The sequence below is a fragment of the Nelumbo lutea genome, chromosome 6, assembly GCF_056320005.1.
Source record: "Nelumbo lutea isolate HS-2025 chromosome 6, American lotus-T2T, whole genome shotgun sequence".
Lineage (NCBI taxonomy): Eukaryota > Viridiplantae > Streptophyta > Magnoliopsida > Proteales > Nelumbonaceae > Nelumbo > Nelumbo lutea.
The window spans coordinates 30,123,405-30,139,363 of record NC_142689.1 but is presented as its reverse complement, the minus strand read 5'-3'; positions in this window follow the sequence as shown (position 1 = coordinate 30,139,363).

The window sequence follows — 15,959 nt, the reverse complement described above, 5'->3', positions numbered from 1 at the left end:
CTACCCCTATTGTTTGACAATTGACTAGCTATACCCTTACTGCTAGCATTCGTTAATATTCTGTCAAAACCCATACACACGTAACATCATGTGACGTTTACTTTTTTTTAACCCAAATGTTACCCTCGTCCCCTTCCTCCTCCCCCTCTCTCTATCTTCCTTCAACTGTCTCCGTTAGCACCAAATAAGCGGGAATTCTCGGGCAGCCAAATTGATGGCTCATTAGCAATAGTTTCTTCTTTCGAGGGGTCTCTTGCACCCATTACCTCTCAATTATTATCCAACATCGTCAGAAGCCTCTCAACGATTCCATCACTATTTATTTCTTTTGTTATTTCTTTCTTTTTCTTTGTTATATTTTAATTTCATAACAAAGAGAGTTGCAGCTTTTGCTATTTATTTCTCAACAATCCCATTACCTCTCAATTCTTTTTCTTTTGCCATGTAACTCCCCTATTCTCGTCAATATAGATGAGAGTTGCAGCTTTTGAATCTTACCATGGTCCCTAACCTTGTAGAACTGCAACACATCAAGCTTTTTCGCTCCTCCTCAGAGTCAAAGAACCAAGTGGAGTGTTCCCGGTTAGGGTCATGCCCTCTTTAGGTAAGTAGGATAACCTAAAGAAGTCAAAGCTTTATTTTTGAAGGCTTTCTTTCTCTGTTTGCTCTACTTTGTCGTCACCGTCATCGAATGTCCCTTGGTATGCTCTACTCTTCGATTGGCAGCCACTACATCTGCTTTGATTGGTGACCACCTACCCGTTGTCAGATGTCCCTTGACCCTCGTCACCAATTTGCTCAAAAGGTTGCACCCATTTTCGTTGCAGCAACGACAAACTAACAGTGATGTGTGTGTGTGTGGTGTGAAAGAGAGAGAGAGAGAGAGAGAGAGAGAGAGAGAGAGAGAGAATTACCTTCAAAGGGATTTAACGAAAGGATAAACTGGCTTTTAACCCTTCTGTTGATATTTAATGATAATGATAATTTTTTTAAACAATAGGGGTAGCCTTAGACGATAGTTAAATAGTATAGATATACTTAGTCAATTAGCTAAATAGTAAGGGTAGTTTAAGAAATTTGCCCTTTAAGTAAATCCGCAAAACTATGGGGTATTCTAGTAAATGACTAAAAAAAAACACAACACCACTACTCACTTATATGAATTCCATGTTAATCAAAATTTCTACTTACAAAATTAGTTCTCACAACACTTGCAACCTTGCATTGGAAACATCTTCCCATGAATGAAAACATACAAATACAGTGAACGAATGAATGTATTGTAAGAACAAAATGATGACTAATTTTGTGATGACTAAATCCAGTCTCGTTCAACTAACCACACATATTTTGCTACATGGTGGGATGCACCATAGATTTTGCCTTAATTATATTTACTAGATAAAAATTTTATATCTAGAATTTTTAATAATTTGTTAATTAAAAAAAGGTAGGAAGCAAAAATAATATATCAATTATGAAGTTCTTGTTAAGCCTCACTTAATACACGTTATTCACATCACGCTAACCCCTCTTATGATGTTTTGCCTCATTTGAAGGAGATAAAGTTTTTTTTCTCAAAGTAAATTATAAAATCATTTTGTTGTTAATATGAAAAATGCTTGCCCTTTTTAAAAATATTTCAGTTATTATCCTTGCCCTTTTTAATATGGAAAATTATTTTCTCTATTGAATTGCTATCATGCAAGCATAGTAGAAAAACAAGGTTTTTAATGTGAAATGGATGAAAAATATAAATGAAATATTTCGGTCTAACTGAAAAAGGTTTTTCCATCCATTTTATGTTGAAACAGAGGATATATGTTTTAAATTGTAAAATATCGGATGTAGTTGGCTAGACCTTTTTAAATTCAAGGCCCTGATTGAGAACTAGAAAAATTTTAGGTTCAGGAATTGTATTTGCTTGGATTGACAGTAAACCATGAGCAAAGAAACATTGGATTTAATTCTATTTGGTACTCATATTAATTGGAATTCAAGACCCTTGAATAACATGCAATATTTTTAGTCAATCAATATGCTCAGCTATATAAATTCTTACGAGAATTCTCTTTCAACACTTCACTTTTTCAATTGCCATATTCTCTATCAAACAGAGTCCTCATAATATTTCTACTATCTTTGTTCACATCCCACCCTGTCTCATTGGTAAAATACTACCTAATGAACTTTCTACCTTATTTTATCATTTGCAACTCTATTATTTTCAAACTCAAAAGGTTTTAATATAATAACACTACCACTAGCTTCTTGCAAGAAAAAGATTTTCTTGTGTTTATATCATTAGTTATTGTTTGATTTGTTATTTGGTTTTCAACTGATAGGTTCAAGTTTACCACCATGTAGGTTTTTTTTTCATGGTGTAACCCTTGTGACGAAGACAATTGCCAAAGTAGTAATGAAAGAAGTGGATGGATATATTTATCAGATAAGTCAATTCATAAAAAACCTCCACTGTGTTAAAAATCTAAATATTTTAATGTTGGTTTTGTGCTCATTGTAATAAAGCATTCACTATGCTATAATGCTCAAACTCACCAATGTATCTAAAGTTTAAATGTAATTTCATTTTGGTTGCAATTAAATATATTAAGTGTTTCTACTTTTATTTATATGGGCTTTAGACTTGTAAGAGTAAATATCACCTATCAAAGTAATCTGGAATGCCTTTTTTTTTTACAATTTTATAGCAACCAAGCCATTTTGCATCTATGCCAATAACAACGTAGAACCATACTAAAAATTTCAAAAACAAAGGACTTTACATTAAACTGTTATATTCATAACAACTTAAACTAATCAACAATTAATAATAGAAAGATATAATTAATTTGTTTTGTAAAACTCATGAGTGGTTTAGACTAGTTTAATGTATAACTCAAAAAGGTTTGCAAGGCTTTCATTACAATATATAACATAGAAAATGACCACTCTCTACTAAGAGAGTGGTGGGTGGGGGGAGCTCCAAAATAATTTTAATGTCACATTGATAACCTGAAAATACCATTGAGAAAAAAAAAAGTTAATATAGAAAAATCACAAAAGAAAAACAAAATACGATGAACACTTAAAATGATTTTAATTCTACGTTAACTTCTTTATCCATATTAAAATAATAAATAGCATACAATGGATTCCTGAAATAATTCTATTGTTTATTTTGAGAAAATGGTTGGCACTCTTAAATGGAATTGGTGCCAATAAAGTACTCGAACGCATTTTCAGGAGAACCATAAAATAAATGATAGAAAGTTAAAGCACAACTAATAACACTATTAATAATTAAAATTTATAGTTATGTTGATATTGAGAATTACTCACTTACATGGCTCATTTGATTAATACCATCTATACCCCCTTGAGTTGTGCTTTAAGCTATTGAAGCCTATAAAATAATAAAATTATTGTTACACTAAATCCTAATTTTATTCAAAATAGGATAAAGTAAGTATATGTGGCATTAATATTTATATGTAGCAATCTGTCATAATCAGATATCTTATATAAGATGTATTAGCATTCACTATATGCGATTGATACAAGTGAGCAAACTGGTTAAGACTGAGAATATGTGGCATATTTGTGTGAATACCATATAATTCATGTTCAATAGGTAAACAAGATCATCAAATAATGTCAAAAAAATACACAAAAATAGTTGCATGTAATACCAAATTTGTTTGAGATGGGGGTTGAGCATCCATGGTTGCAGTAGTTGGAGGAGGTGGATAGGGTAGCAAATTCTTTTTATTTCTTTCTTTTTTCAAATTGTTGTTTTTTTCTACCACCACCACCATTAGTTTTTCCACCATTGGACTTCTTTGCAATTCCCTTCACCTTATTTTTTACCTCATGAGCTGCTATAACATTTCTTTCGTTTTCTTCATTGCCCACTTCATCTTGTAAATTAGCCATATGATGATATTCAAGTTGATTTTCAACTTGTGTACACGAATTCAAATAATCATCAATGTTAATATAGAAAACAACTTCTATAATATCTACAACTTTCTATTTCATTATTTTTTCCACTTCGATACGATTTTTTTTAACTCATCCAATGCATACAAATATGTTTTCTTATTTTCTGTTGCTTGATTTGATAAATATCATAAATATTTAATTAATTCAGTGACTCTCAGGGCATGCCCACAATTGGGATCAAGTTGTATTGCATAACCATGGTAATTTATTGCACTACCATCTTTGGCATCTCTTGTCCATCATTTTAGAAAATATTGGAATGCAAGTTATATTAATTGATTGTCAAAGAGAACTCCCATGAAAACAAAGCAAGGCAACAACTCATAATTTTTGCAACTACATGAAATTGACACATTTGGTTGTGAAAATGTCACAACGTATTCACGATGATTGTCATATATGCTTACCTTATACGTATGTAATCATCTCATTAACTTCAAATTTTGGGTTTGATTAGGCATTACATGGAATTTAAATACTAATTCTCAAATTCTCTAAAAACTATAGGAGTATATAATTCTGCAGAATGTTGTAACATTGGCACCGACATAACTAAACGTAGCTTGATTTGAATCATCTTGAAATCTAACTCTAATTCCTTTTAATGTTTATCCTTAACGAAGAATGGAATGGAAGGCGTAGTCTCAAATAACATAATGGAACACCAACCAACGAGTGGCAAATTTGGATTGAGTCTCGTAGCAACCACCCTTTCAAAACGTATAAAGAAGCGAGATAAATTAAGTATTGACTTTAAATAACCTCTCAATGAACTGTTAAAACTCTCACTCCTTTGAGTACTTATCATATTAGCAGAAAAATAATTTATTCCAGATACTAATGCCAACTTTTTTTTCACCCCAAAAATTCATTTCAACTATGTATTTTCTGTCAAATCATACTTGTGAAGCATTTCATCCAATGTTACAAGAAATTATTCATCTTCTTCAAAATCATATATCACTCTACTGAGTAGAAATCTTTCTCAAAAGTCTTAGAACCACAAAAAACATGAGTTGGATGTTTCATTGCATTCTGATACATATGCCATATACAAAGACAATGGTTGACTCCCACAAACACTTATTGTATTGCATTTGCTATTACTAAACATTGGCCTGTCAAAATTTCCTTTGGCATTTTTCTAAACATTGCATTTAGAAAAGATTCAAAAACCCATTTAAAAGACTACGTAGTCTTGTCATAAAACAAAGTAGCTCCCCAAAATCCCACTTTGCCTATGATGATTAACACCAACGAATGGTGCAAATGGCCGCTCATATCAGTTGGTTCAAAAAGTTGTGTCAAAGCAAACAACATCCCCAAAGTAATGGTAGTCGGCTACCATCCATGCATCTGTCCAAAAGATATTTGTGGAAAAATGATGAATTCTCTATTTGTAGCTTTTAAAAAATTTTAAAACAACTTTCGCACCTCCCATTTCCATATCCTTTTGTTCTTTTATGTGTAAATAATTACCATAATCAACCCGAGTGAACCCAAGATTCTCAATTCCTCCAAATTGCTTACCCATGTATTCCATAGTTGCTTTTGGACCAATCCCCAATGCATTTGCAAGGTTAACTTTGATAGCTTAGAACACTGCTATTCTTTTATGTGACCTTAACATGTGTGACTTACTGGGAGTCATAACTTGGTGATTATGGTTCTTCTCAAATTTAGTGATAGAGTATTGACCACTTTCTTTGATTGAAACAATAATATGTACCTTACAACCAGTTATCATATTGTCCTGATGATATTTTGCATTAATTGTTCATTTGTCTTCAATACGAAAACTTTTTACTGAGCAACAAAATATTTTAGCTCTTATTACACCACTTTTGGTTCTATGTTAACTACTCTTTCAAGTATTAAAACTTAATTTTTTAGCATAATCATTAAAAAAAGAGTAAGCATATTCTAATGTTTCAAACAACATTCCCAATTATGGATTTTGCTAGCTCCTTACTCTTATTTGATTCATCAAATGTAGGGGAGAGCAAACTGTTCATTCGATTAAAAGTCAAATTGAATAAACAAAATTTTAAATGAAAAATCGAACCGAAATCAATTTTTTTTATTAAAATTGAATTTCAACACTATATATATTTAATGAATATTATAGTATATATTTTAATACATAATATAATACAATATAATATATTTTAAACATATTATACATGTGTTATATGCTAATATGTATATTATAAATAATAAAGGTTGATTAATTCGGTTTTTCAGTTAACCGGATTTCTAAACCTAAAAACCGAAAATGAAACCAAAGTTTTACAAAACTAAAATAATAAAAAATCGAACAAAAAAATGAAACTGAAATATTTGGATTGATTTTTTGGTTTTAACTGAATAATGCTCACCCCCAACATTTTAACTCTGAAATATTATTTGACTCATATTCAAGTTTCAATTTGCGAGCTGCTTGGTAGCTGCCATCTATTTGATCTCCACCTTCACTATATAACCTAATACATAATTTGGCCCTCATTTCAAAATATAACCATGTAATAAAAAGCATAAAATGTTTCTTTTATAATTGAATAACATGCACAAGAAAAAAGTGCAATGCATTTATATATGATAAAAAAAAAATGTAGCATCAAGCAATATGGAAACCTGAAGAGAGTATTAGTTCTCATATTTACAAACCTAAATTGTTATGGTTCTTCTATTGGGCAATTTATGAAAATCTATATAAAATCCATTTGCAAAAAGGATTCATGAATTGAACGACTTTGTTTCTTTTTAAACAAATGTCGAAACAAATCATGTTTACTTGTTTAATTTTATGTTGAAACATTTTTTTTTGTTTTAATTGTATTCCACCACAAAAGAAAAATGAGAAGGGCAACTCTTATTTGTTTTTTTAAATAGGGTTTTTTTTACCAGTCACCGTAATTCTTTATCGCCGATAGAATAATTGTTAGAACTGTAATGCCACTTTCCTGTGTCATCAGTCACTCGTCACTAGGGGACAGAGTGGATAGATGGATGGGTGAGGAGTGAGGAGCGGAAGAGTTAATAGAGGAGTTTAAACAAATGGAATGAACTATTGGGACTCAAAATATTAAAAATAAAAGAAATTAAAATGTTATTTTGGAGTCTGTACGGTAACTTGGAGTTGCTACCATTACCTTCCAAAATCTTAAAGTTGGAGACATGCTTTAATTTCATTGGAGGTCGTAGAAGTATTCCGCAACCACGATTGTAGAGGATGCAAACTCCATATTTGTACTTAAACCAAACAGAATAATAAGCTGATTAAAATTGTTCGGTCCAAGGCTCCAAGCTAGTTGTTATTGAATTATGTAGTCTCATAGATTAAGGTGTATGCTAGGTCCATTTGTCATGCCATGGAAGACCCCAGATCTCCAATTCATGGGAAGATGTTCCCCATGTGTTATTAGGTTCCCATGCTTTCAGAGTGTATGCAAAGCTTTTACTTGTAGGGAATCCAATTGTGTCGTATGGAGCTGACAATTCTACAATCTTGAAACCCATATATCTCATTTTGAAGGGATGTCAAATGACAGTTTCAACTATTTTGTCATTGGTAGTTGGTCTAATTGACTCTAGGGTAGGGATGTGGCTTAGACGGCTCAAGTTAGGCTTTTAGCAAATACTCAAAATTTGAATGTATCTAGCCCAAAATCCCGATTCGGAGCAATGTAAAATGATAATTAAACAACCTAAATTGCAACCCTAGCTTAGAGAAGTTAGGGTATCCCATATCTTGAATGCATGCTTTGATGATTTGATTTGAATTGAATAAAAAAACTAGTTAAAAATGTTCAATCCAAGCTAATTAAGTTGTTATTTAGTCTCATTGTCTCGTAGAATAGGGTGTATGTGAGGCCCATTTGTGATGACACAAAGGAGCTTGGTTCTCCGATTCATGGGATGTGTGATTGGATTCCCATGCTTTTATAGCGTGTGGTAAAAGCATTTCATACTACATTTTTTCTTATAGTAATGATTTACAAAATAGTGGTATCCCGCCACACAATCCTACTCCTTGACCTCTTAGACCCCTAACTTGGGTGAATGTGGGATTGAATCCCAGGTCTTCATTAAAACTAGCTATAAACTTCACCGGTAGGCTAGTTGGGATTACATATAATTTGACTATATATCTTTTCCTCACTATAATAAAAAAGAAAAAAAATCTAGGTTGTTGTAGATACATGATACTGGAAACAATGTTCAAAATATTGATACACCTGATTCGGTAGTTTTTTTTTTTAGTTTTTTCAAATCTGTTTCAAAGGGGCCGGTTTAAGGTCCGTCCACCCCCTAAATCGGTCAAAACCCCAATACACCATATGTAGGGGCATATCGGGAAGCTCTCGATACAATACATATTGACTGATATGGCCCAATACGTATTGATACTTTGAACCTTAACCGGAAATGCTTTGTTAGACTAATCACCCCCAAAGAAATTAATTTTAATAAACGGTACCTAATTTGTTACCACTTTTTTTATACCGATTAAAAGTCGATGCAACTATTGAACATTGCTCTATCATTTTAGAATATGCTTGGGACAAAAGATTTTATAATAATGTAAGGCAACTGTTGAGCATTAACCATCTTAAGGCATGTAGTAGGTTTTCATCTAGGATCTAAGATGTTAAATTCCCTATTTATAGCTATTTCAAGCATAAATAACTCACATGATGAGGCTAGTATAGTTTATAATGTTGAAATTCATGCAATTGAAAATTCAAGCCCTCTTGTAACATTAATTAGCTTTTTATCCTAAATTGCACAACTAGAAAATAAGGTTCATTTTTACTTTATAACTTATAGTATACTTATATTTTTTTAGAACCATGACTAGAGCTTCACTCCCTATTAAATGGGACTAAAATTGATGCTCATGGTACCAATTAACTACTTTTAATTTTGAGTTTATGTTTCTACATGAAATGGATGATTATACATGCATAAATCAATACAAGTCTAACAACATAATTATGCAAGCATTTGAAGATCAATTCCAATAATGTTGATATGCAACAAACATTATCTATTTACTTGTAGGTCTCACCCATAATTTTATGGTTCTCGTCAAGATGATTTAGGAGATGAATAGACTTTCATGTTGCAAGAGGAGTTTATTGACTTGCTTAACTTTGACTCTTGAGTACTTTTAACCTAAGTTTATCAACTAAGAAATGCACCCAAGTTGTCTAACTATCCTTGTCTGACTCGTATTGAAATGCACCCAAGTATTAATAAAGTTTTAGCTAGACCTCATTTTATCTTACTATCCTTCATTTCCACATATCTTGGGTATGATTTGTCTTCTCTAACAAGCCTCGATTTTTTCTTGGGTTTTCAAGCATACTGTATTTGGTCTCCTCCTCACCATCCCTTTCTTATGATGAAGTACTTTCATTGCTACTATATATCATTTGTAGCACATTCATTTTTTATTCCCTCGGTTGCTTTCTTGCTCATTTCATGAACAATTCATCCCCCATGTGTATCTTCCTTCTAGGTAAGGGCTTAAAACTTTAGTTGTCGTTAATCTTTGTCTCTTAGCTATCAAGCTTAATAACTATATAATCTGCTCTGATACCCTTTGTTGACCTAGGGTAGCCTAACCTAAGAGGGAAGTGAATTGGGTTCTACCCGTATCTTCCCCAACTTATAGCTTTTTCAAAACATTGAATACTAATCAATTGTTATGGAAATCAATAATAAAGAGAGCTTTGTGATAAGAATGATAGTGTGTGAAATAAATTCAAGGAAAAACACAAAACACATGAGTTTTATAGAGGTTTGGCTAAACTCAAACTACATCCTCTCCCTGGGAATGCCACTTAAGAATTTTTATTAACCAGTTGGATTTCATAATGCCAATGGAAACTTTACAACCTGATGGACTTCGTAAGTGTCAACAAGACATTACAATGGATAAACTTACAAGTCATATTCAAACCACTCAACATGCCTCCACCTTCTCACTTAGAAGACTCGACGTCTTTGAATAGTCTCCATGGATCTTATCCAAACTCTTCACCCGATAGTTTTCAAGGTCTATCCAAATCTTTCAATGTGTTATATCTTATAGCTAGACCTGTTCATGGGTTGGGCTCAAGCTTGGCTTTTGCCAAATTTTGAATGGGACTCGACTTGAAGCTCGAGCCCGACACAGTGTAAATCAAGCCCGAAGCCCGCCCGTGAACAAGTCTACTTATAACACACCACTAATAAACCACTATTTTTACAATCCCAAAAGGAATATAACAATGTAAGTACAAAAAACTACAATGCTCCTTAATAAGCTGATACAACAATACAAATAAAAACATCTTAGTATGAAAAAAAACATAGTGGATGTTTTGGGCTCAATGAGGTTTTTCATACATTTAAGCATAAAGGGGTTTCCCTCATTTTAATTCAATGGATGTGTCGGGTGTAAATCGGGCCCAAAGCTCGGCCCATGAACATGTCTACTTATAACACACAAACCACTGTTTCTATAATCCCAAAAAGAATATGACAATGTAAGTAAAAAGAACTACAATGCTTCTTAATAGGCTGATACAACAATACAAATAAAAACATCTTAGTATGAAAAAATACATAATGGATGTTTTGGGCTCAATGAGGCTTTTCATACATTTAAGCTTAAAAGGGTTTTCCCTCATTTTAACTAAAGGGAAGGAAGCTCAATAGACATCTCCTTTTGTTTGTTCATGTTTCATCTCGTTTCTTGCTAAACCCTTTGAATCTCACATTTTCTGCCCAAGTCATTTTCTCATTTTCACCGAAAAGCATTAGAAATTAATCAATCCCTTATTAGAAAGTATTGGATATGAATTTAAGAGGTTTCAAACTTTTTCCTATAGAAAAAATAACAAATGTATCTCAAACAATAAAAAAGTATTCATGTGATTCATTGGAGATTAATTAATATATGTTGGAAAGTAATGGAGATGATTTTAAGAGGTTTTAAAAATTCTCCTATAGAGAAAATAGTTAGTGTAGTTCAAACAATTAAAAAGTAATCATGTGAGATAGATTTTTTGCAAAGTAGTTGGTTGTTAAAGGTTAATTATATACTACTTTACCTCGCTAAACACTACACCACTTCAATGGTAGTAGTCAACTATTGCTTATTAGATAGTCAATTATTGACAACATCCAACCTTATAAAACTTTAGTAGCTGGGCTTCCAAACTTAGAATGTTTACAATTAAAAGACCAATCTTGAATTTGGGAAAAGTTTAAGAACCTTTTCAAGTTTTAACTATTGGTTTCTAAAAATTGGTATAACCATTGTAGGTCTAAGTAAAACCCAAATAGAAGTCATAAAAAGAAAAAAAAAATTGGAACAATTGGAGCTTGATGTCTTATTTTTCTTATCCTTATTCATGGTAGCATTTCTTCTTGCTTTCTTAGCTTAGAGATCATTCAATCTATCATTTGATTAGGCTACTCCTTTGTGCTTCAGATTAACATTTGTTTCTTCAAGTCTTTGAGTTCAAGCAAGGAGTCACTTCTTGCAACTTCACATTTTATGTTTCCACAATGTTAGTACTCTATATGAGTTTTTTTTATCATTGAAATACATAAAACCAACAATGTCCATTATCCTCAAAACGAATGATGTCATTCCTTCGATGGGTACCCGCCCTTTTTTTTTGTTAAAAAAATGTTGTCTATGGATTTTAGGTTTTTAAAACCCGCATGGGTACAAGTAGGGTATGGTGTTATGCTAAACCCAACATATACATTGTATTTACTAAAACACCTATAGTGGTTATATTAAATTATAGGATCTACTATGATGTTTGGAATACACCATGCATGAAAACTTATAACCCAATCAACCAACATCATAAAAATGATAACCAATCAGGTGGGTTTTCATCAAAATTCATGGGGATTTTAATTGGTCAAAGCCTTTTTGATGACATCATATATTTTCCCTTATTGTTTGTAAGGCATGTAAATTTATATATGATGTGTTGAATTTAATAATGTTTTGAATGTTAAATCATAGTTGATAATTTGTGTATTTTCTTTAGGATTTGTTGGCATTTACAACCCAATCAACCAACATCATAAAAACAATAATCAATCAGGTGGGTTTTCATCAAAATTCATTGGAATTTTAATTGGTGAAAGCCTTTTTGATGACATCATATGTTTTCCCTTATTGTTTGTAAGCCATGGAAACTTATATATGATGTGTTGAATTTAATAGTGTTTTGAATGTTAAAGGATATTTGATCATTTGTGTATTTTCTATAGGATTTTTTGGCATTGACAACCCTCGAACTTTGTGAAAAAGCTACTTTTGGCCATAAAGTTTCAAAAATGCCATTTTCACCCTCAAACCATGGTGAGAATGCCATATTTAGGCAAAAACTTACATTGCTAGAGATACTATTGACGATTTATGTTAGACAAATAATGAATTAATAAGCCCTGCTAATGTGGCATTATTCAAGTCAAAATATTTATTTGAAAAATTACATTAGGTCCCATAGAAAATTTCCACATGTGCACATGTGGAAAACATATATTTTTATTTGATAATCAATCATTAATAAATTTGTACTAATAAATATAAATAAATTTATTAATAACAAATATTAATATTAATTATTAATAAAATAATAAATATAAATGTATTTGACCAGTTCAATTCATTGGTATTTTTATATTTATAATATATAATTTTTTATTAATAATAAGATATAAATAATAGTACTAGTTTTTATTGATAGTTTATTGGTAATTAATTATTAAAAAAATAATTATTTTGGTTTTATTCTTGGTTTGATGTGAATAGGTGGAAATTTTAAGTGGGATCCACCTGTTATTTTTCCCATTGAAATTACTCAAGTTAAAAAGTCAAATATTTTTTGTTTTACTAATAAATCATTATTTTATTAGTAATTAATTATTAAATAAAAATAATTATTTTTTGTTTTTGTTCTTGGTCACATGTGAACATGTAGGAATTTTATGTGTGAGACATATTGTATAAATTTCTTAAACTAGCCTTGTAGTTTAGCTAATTGACTAAGTATATCCTTATTGTTTGAAAATTGACTATCATTACCCCTACTATTTATTGACAATTGTCTAAATCTTCCCTTACTATTAACTCTCCATCAAGACCATTACACATGTTTGATTTAATATTACATAATACCCAAAATACCCTTCGTGTATGTCGAAAATGCCCATTTGACTTGGACAAGAAAACGAAAGGAGTAGAAACAAGGATCCAAAGATTCAAGCCTCTCTGGTTTTTGTGCCAAATTTTCACCTCTCTGAAACTGGTTCCCCTCTTCAGTCGCCATGGATTCTGAGATCTATGGTGCATCAAGTTGTTATACTTGTTGTTCCTTCTCTTATTTGCTGCAAGCGGCATTGCATTGTCAGAAAACTTAGGTGTAAATCAGTTTTCCTCGTCTAACTCCGACCAAATCAACTCTCATTCCGTCATAGTGGCCCTCCTCGACTCACATTACACCGAACTCTCCGAGCTGGTCTAGAAAGCTCTCCTCGACTCACATGACGGAATGAGAGTTGGCTGCTTCCAAAGAGCCTGGCTAGCTCAAAGTAGTTAACACAGGTGCCAAAACTACTAAAGACATGGCTCGTCGAGTGAGACTACAACTCGGCACTTGGGATGGAGAGATTGACCTCTCCGTCATCCACATAGATGATTTTGATATTGTCCATGGAATGGACTTCATGATACAGGCAAAAGCGGCATCGACGCCTCACCTCAACACCCTGATGATCTTGGACGAGCAGTCACCTTGCATGGTCAGCACGATCGCCATCGCCAGCACCAAGAAGAAGCAAGTCTCTACCTTGCAACTCCAACACCACCCTCAACCATTGATGGGAGAGAGATCTACAACCACCACTAGTGAAACCAGAAGTGATCGTAGCAACTCCAGAAAGAAGTCAGCGCCAACGCCAGTGTCAGTGCCAATGCCGCCACAACAACAGCAATAGAAGCCACCTTTGCAGTAGAAACCGCACACACCCACAACTGGTGGGCCCAATAGAAGACCCAATGCCATGTCAAACTTTGCCCACATCTACTACCACAACCACTGGGGAGAGCGAGTGCCACCCAAACCATTTAGGGACCACATTCACATCATCCCTCAAGCTAAATCTCGTAGTAGCCCTGTGAGTCACCATTGGGGACAAGTTTATGGGAACCAACACCCTAATAATCCAAAATACCATTTTGACCCAGCCTTGGCCACCAATTTTCCTACCACCATCGGGAACCATCCAAAATCCTACATCGAAGTAGCTAGGCAGGGACTTAACTTAAGGACTAGCCATAGGTTTTCCCACCATCCGAAACATCCACTAGCCATCTACCCAACTTCCTATCTGAGCCTTGGAAGAAACCCTGTTCGTGGAGCAGTCGAAGAACCTTCCTTCACCAACAAGTTCAAGCCTCAAGCAAAAGCTAGTATTCGAGGACGAAGACTGAATTGAGTGGGGGAGACTGTAACAAGTGTTCTATTCGCCGTGCCATCAAGTGACAACCATTGTGCCTACAACCGCCACTCCAGTGTCCAAGAGTGTCATGGGTGGGCTATGCATGTACTTTTGTATGGGGGGATTGCGAATGGCATTATTGTAACACTATAGTACGATTTTTCACCTTTTTGATGTTTCTTATTGTCATTCCCCACAAAGCTTAACGTACTCTTTGAGGGGAGGTAGGTAGTCGAGTGAGCTCATAAGCGTGTAAACGTTAAGCACGAGATCCCCTCGACAGTATACTGTGTGCTTGTGCTTGCCACTGATTATTGCAATACAAATAGCATTTTGCTAATTCGTGTTCCATCTTGTTGCCTTTTTGTGTGTATTTGCTTTGTTGCGTAGGCTTATTCGCCCCTTTTGAGTGCCGCACGGGGCCCTAACGATTACCCCCGTGACACTAGGACAGGGTAGGCCTCACCATTGGTTTGATGGTGAGAGCCAAGGTGAAGGATGCCATCCAAACTTCCTACATTACGGTGGATACGAGTTGGCAAATATTCTTGTGAACATGATATTGTTAGCCACGGAAATGGGGAAACTGGTTTCTGACGGTTACATATTGACCGTATTAGCACCTAACGACGAGGTCTTGGCGAAGTGGACCAGCTGAGCGAACCTGTAGCACCGGAACAGATCATGTGCTACCACCTCATTCGGGAATACCAGACGGAGGAGAGCATGTGCAACGTTGTAAGAAGATTCGGCAAGGTCCGATACGATAGGCTATGACGATGGGTCTGCCTATTTGTTTGGTCCTAATATCTACATGGATGGTTGGATTTCAATGCAAGGCATTGATGGTGTGTTGTTCCCGCCAGAAGAGCAACAATTGGAACTCGAAACGAAAACAACAAAAACGGTCAAGCCCTCCAAGACTTCTAAAAGCAAGGAGAGGTTCGTATTTTCATCATTCTAATTAGTATTGTCTTTCATCTGTCATTGCATCAACAATAGAAAAAAAAGAAAAAAGCATATTGCGAAAAAAGAGTATCGAGGTGTTTGGTTCTACGGGGATTTATTCAATAAACGCTGCCACATAGGCGTCACTCAACATTTCCCCTCTCTTGCTCTTTCGTAAACATCGAGAATGGTAAAAATGAACTTCAATTTTTGTGGTGCACGCCTACCATATGGGGAAGTTATTTTTTAAAGCTTCACCAAGTGATGCCTAGTTATCATGTATGGGCCCGTTTGGCGCATCTTTATGCGTGGTCTTTCGGTTGTTTATAAGTCGGAAAGGCAAATTTTTGGTCTATTCCCATTTGGCTTACAGAAGATCTAGCCACCAAAAGATGGAGCACTGAAAAGACGTGAAAAGTCAATTTCGAGCTGATTTCGGAAAGCTTAAAATGAAGTTTTTTGCACTTTTCGTGTTTTATTCTCAT